This window comes from Lissotriton vulgaris, chromosome 4_1 (genome assembly GCF_964263255.1).
Source record: "Lissotriton vulgaris chromosome 4_1, aLisVul1.2, whole genome shotgun sequence".
NCBI classification, from domain to species: Eukaryota; Metazoa; Chordata; class Amphibia; order Caudata; family Salamandridae; genus Lissotriton; species Lissotriton vulgaris.
Genome location: NC_141691.1, coordinates 2,066,847,492 through 2,066,853,292, shown reverse-complemented (window position 1 = coordinate 2,066,853,292; position 5,801 = coordinate 2,066,847,492).

The following is a 5,801-nucleotide window of genomic DNA, read 5'->3' as shown; positions in this document are numbered from 1 at the left end:
CCGAGCAGGCAGTCCACAGGCATGTCTGAGCAGACCGCCACTCGCAACTCTCCGGAGACGCCCCCCCATTCGAACGGGACTTGAGCTATCCGGCAGGTGCGGACGGAGTTATCAGCTGCGATCACCCTGCAGGAGATGTGGGGAACAATCTGGGCCTCGGTGACGAGGTGCCGTTTGACGGCGGTGATGCTGGCCCCAGTGTCTCGGAGCGCCCCTATGTGATGGCCATCGACCGTCACCTGCTGTCGGTACTTCTCTGTATTGTCGGGTAGGGGAGCTCCGGGGACCATTTCCCTATTCCCCAGGGAGACTAACATCATAGCCGCGGGGTCTGCGCCCTCAAACTCCTCTTCTCCCTCCTCTTCTTCTAGGGCTACTGAGGTGATGTGGCGCGCTGGGGGGCCTGCAGCAGCGGGTTTCTTGAACAAAGGGCAGCGGGGGTCATTGGCATAGTGCCCTGGTTGCTGGCAATGGTAGCAGGCTTGGCTGACTCGGGGCCCTGGCTTAGCTGGGGGAAACCCTGCACGCGCTGTGGGAGGCGAGGTGCCGGGCTGGTTTCTGGGGGGACTACGCGGAGACCCTACCTGGGAACCCCTCTGTCTGTTCTGATTCCCCCCTCCCCTCTGGCGGGACGACCCCTGTTAATTTCGGCCAGGATCTCCCCCGGGCCCCCGGGGGACTCTGGTGCTCACTCAGCGATCGGCCTCGACGGCCAGTTTCCGGGGTTCAGCCAACTTGCTGTCCAGGAGGTGCTGTCGGAGTTCCACAAAGCAATTCAGGGACAAATGTTCATATGCAATGAGGTCGATGAGCCCCTCGAAGGTGGATACTTTGCTGCCCTTGATCCACCCTTCCAGGGCCCGGCTGTAGAAATTGACATATTCCACCAAGGTGGTGCCAGGGATCTTCTTACAGTCTCTGAAGCGTTGGCGGTACATTTCTGGGGTGAGCCCGTACCTTGTGAGGAGGGCCTCTTTCATGTGGCTGTAGGAGGTCTGTTCGGCAGACGGTAGGTCGAGTAGGGTGTCTCTCCCCTCACTCAGGAATCGACCCCACAGCCCGGCTCCCCAATCTTTCTGCGGAACTCGGTGGGAGGTCATGGCGACCTCGTAGGCCTTGAACCATTGCTGGATGTCATCGTTTTTATAATATTCCTTGACCACGTCCTTGGGGATGTGGAACTTGGGTTCCACCGGGGGAACAGACTCTCGGGTCGCTGCTGTTTTGTTGCCTTCATTCCGGGCCTTTAGTTCTATTTCCAATATGCTGCGCTCGTGCTCCAGCTGGAGCTTCTTTCCGTCGTGTTCTCGTTGGAGCTTCTTTTCTTCCAGTTCTCCTTGCAGCCGCAGCTGCTCGATGGCTAGCTTTTTCTCGGCCAGCTTGAGTTCTCCTTCCATTTTCAGACGGGCTAGTTCTAGTTCGTGGTTTCGGTTGCGTTCTCGGTCGGTCATTTCTTCTCGAGACAGACCTCTCTCCGTGCTGGGAGTCCGCGTCGGGGACTCTGTTCTTTCTCGCTCTGGGGCGTGGGTTTCGATCAGGGGGGCTCCCCCTCCATCGGCTTCTGTCGGTGCTGGAGGTTGTGCTCCGGCCTCCACCCAGGCTGTTAGAGCTTGTTGGAAGTCCTCTTTGGTGTTTAATCCCGTTGACGGGATACGGAGATCTTTGCAGAATTGCTTGAGCTCTCGGTGCGAATAGTCTCCCAGAAGCTCCATCTGGAAGGTGGTCTTGTCGTTCGTGACGCTCATGGCTGCTTCTTCGTTCGGGTAGTGTGTCAATACTGTACGATCCCTAGACGTAGGTTCTTATCGCGACGCTGCCACCAATGTTGGACGGGGCAATCTCAGGGGGCCAGGTTGTGCTCACCTGGACACCCCAAGATCCACCTCTCCCACAGAACTTGCCGAGTCTTGGTTGTGAGGTCCTCGCCGGGGAGGACTTCGGGTCTAGGATCGTACACACTGAGCTCACACCACACTACGAACAGACACCACACCGGTGGGTTTTAGTAACAAGATCTTTATATAAGCAAATAACGAAGGGAGCACTCTGATATACACAGTGGTCAAGGGACCACAAAGTCTTAGAGGATTCGGGAAGGGGGAAGCGGGACAGTCTTTTAGTCTCTGGGACAGTACGAGGCGTACCCTGCGCACAGCTCTCAATCCTCGAGCCGGGGGGTACGGGACGATGGTCGTACGGGCTGCTTCGCCCACGTCGAGTCGGCTCGGTCGTGATGGTGCTCTCGATGGTCCAGCCGGACCCGAGTACTCCTCGAGCCGCGACGAGGGCAGCAGGGCTCGATCCGGAGAAGTTCGTGAGGAGCCGCGACAGCGTCAGCAGGGCTCAGATGATCTTAGAGGTCGAGCCGCGACAGCGTCAGCAGGGCTCCGATGGTTACAAGAGGACGAGCCGCGACAGCGTCAGCAGGGCTCCGATGGTTCAGTTCAGCTTGAGCCGCGACAGCGTCAGCAGGGCTCCGATGGTTCAGTTCAGCTTGAGCCGCGACAGCGTCAGCAGGGCTCCGATGGTTACAAGTTCAGCTTGAGCCGCGACAGCGTCAGCAGGGCTCAGAGGTTCAGGATGAGTCTTCTTAGGGTCAGCCGCGATCAGATCAGCAGGGTTTCAGGTCCAAGATACAACTGCCCGCTAGTTGTCGGGCGGGCCCAGTTATAGTCCTCCTGCTCTTTGATCTCCGGACCCTCGCAGGCGGAGGTCTCAGGCCCTGGGGGCTGATCGTTGGCGAGGTCCGGCGGGTGGCTCTTTGATCCCTTTGAAGGATGGGTCCGGGGATTCCCAGACACCCAGCGGGTCTGGAGCCAGCCCTCGGGGAGGCCAGAGGGGTGACCGAAACTGGCCCACAGGGGAGGGCCAAAGGTGTGACAGAAACCAGCCCCTCAGGGGAGGCCGGAGGTGCCATCGAAACTCCCTGGCTTATCTCACTCGGGAGCCCTTTACCCCCCAGTCAGGACTGGCGCGCCTTTGGAGTCTGGGTTTCACCAGGGCCGGGGTCACGGTAGGCCTAGGGAGACAGGGATGTCGGGAAGGGAAGATGGCGTCCGGGCCTTGTGGGGCATGCAAGGTTAGGCGCTCGGAGCCGGGAGTGGAGCGGGGAAGGCAGGCCGGGTCGAGGTTCCAGGGGGATCTAGGCCTCGCTGGGGTAGGGCGACCAGGCTCGGGGTGCAGGTTACACTAACGGGGAGGCTGTGCAGGGGACTCGGGGTACAGGCCTATGCTCACAGGGGGTGGAGGGACAGAGGCGAACCACGCCACGAGGCCGGGTCCAACACAGACTAAATATAAACCTACGTTAAATCACCCTAACACCCCTTTTCAAGGGGCACATTGTGTTAAACCTGCTACTCGAGTTTTAAAATCGTTAAAGCAATATTTTTAATAATTGAATTTTATTGCCATGTACTTGTTGTAAATATAAAGCACTGATGTATATTGATTCTTATATTGCACGATAATGCTATTCGCCTATGTAGCTTTTTTATTGCTTTCTTCAGGGGGGTCTTTGTAATGATTTTAAGTAATCAAACAATAAAAAAAACTTTGACATTGACTTGACTTTGACTGTAAGCGTCTGGAGAGAGCATGGAGGAAAGACTTCAGTGTAGAAAACTAAGAAAAATATAAAAAGTCCATAAAAGCTTATCATAAGAGGATTCAGGAGGAAAATAAATTATTTTTTTCACATAAAATTGAATGCTCTGGGAATAAAAGTAGAGAACTTTTCAGCATTGTGAAAAGTTTCTCCTCACCAAATGCTGTGTCCAATCATCCTTTATTCTCCGCGGATCGGATTAAACAGCTAGCCAACTTTTTCCATACGAAAATAACAGCTATTCAAACTTCCTTTGGTGCGCATGAGGGACCTGTGACTAAGGATAGGTGCTAGCATTACCCAACTCACTTGCAGATCCCTGCATGATAATGCTGTCCATGACAGAGTGCCAGGTGATCTTATTACACATAAGAAAGTGCTACCTGAAAAAAAGAATTCCGCAGAAATGCAGCCATTTATTTTTAGATGTTTTGATGTGTGGGGTTTTTAGGTCTCATGCCTGCGTTGCAGTGCGCAACACTGCACACGCAGCGAGAGACGAACAAATTAAATTCCTAATCTTAGCAGCAGTTGTTAATAATCGGTATTAATAAAACTTATATTCACCAGTGGGCATATTGGCCTAAATAAAACAATTTTAATATTACCCAACAGTACTTATTGTATCGACGTCAGGAGATTAAAAGGCTCAGTCAACACGTTGGGATTTGAACCTGCGACCTTAAGGTCAAACACAGGCCCCTACACTGGACGCATTACTCCCCTAAACCACCAAACCCTGCTATTACTTGTGTCAAAAGGAATACATTACGCTGTATTTGTTACAACAGTTACATATTTGCTAATATTTGCAACTCCTAAAACAAAGGTATTTAGGCATAGGTTTGTTGTAAAAGTATCTAAACGGAGTGATGACTAATTGTCCCTGTGGAGTTATAAATGGACCTCTATTTGCGAGATGTAGTATTGCAGCCTTAATGCAATCTTTCTCTTTATAATTGCATTAAGGGTGCAGTACCTTATAAAGCCAATAAAGTTGCCTTTACAACTCCACAAGAACACCTAGTAACAGCTTATGTTAGCGCACCCTTCCATTGCTTCATTCCTTTTTATTTATTACTTATGCTACTGGTAGTATATTTTTTAACAAAAATAAACAGAAAACATTAACATTTGCAACACCAATAGCTCAAACATTCACTAATGCGAGACCTATTGCATTGAAAATGCTTGTTGTGTTCAAGGGATAGGGGACATAGAAGTGGGGAACAGTAGATGTAATACTACTTCTGTGCTGAGACTGCCCAAAAGTCCACCCCTTATCCCACCCCCTAATGTTTATGTTTTCTGTGGTGACCGTGGTTATGTGTGGCTCCCTGAAGAGTGGTCGGGAAGGTGTTACCTTTCTTACATCCTCCCTCCTGTTTATTTAGCCCCTCCTCACTATCATAAGACTCACCGTCTGCAGCGCAGAAGTGCCCAGTTTTCCCGAGTGAAGAGGGTAATTAATACAGATGATATTGATCAGACCTACACATCATTGCAACAGTTTACTGACATAATGAATGGCATTATACCGTTCTGGGGTCCCATGTTCAATAGCTGCAACATACGCCCCCTTACCAAAGTAGTTGAGGGAGGTATATTGACTAATGTTACAGTCGAGCTTCATGCTACGAGACTCATTTCTCTCCAAAACCGGATGGTTTTAAACGTCATATTAGCTGATAGGGGTGGAGCCTGCCGCATCATCGGCAGCAGTTGCTGTGTTTTCATTCCTGATTCTGCCCCTACTGTATACTCAGCACTACAGAAATTACACATACTTGCCTCAGAAATTCATCAGGATAATGGTTCATGGTCTATTTCAGGGTGGTTCTGGGGTCTGCTGACATCCTAGGGTTGGAAAATACTCCTTGTCTTGATAGCTATTGCGGCTATCATCTTCACATGTTGCCTATGTATTAATTGCCTTCCAGTATGCTGCACATATTGTATGAGTAAACTCATCCCTGCATCTCGATTTCCAGGACATGAACATAAGGTCTCCACTATGATGATCCAAGGTATCTCAGACCTGATGCTGATAGATGAAGGCATTTTTGAGTATTAGTTTAATTTTAATGTTAAGAATGGTACTCCTTTCATAATTGTGGTACATGATTAATTACATGATTACTTCTGCATTTGCCCCTCCCTTAGAGTTGTAAAGACCCTACTGGATAGCCAAATA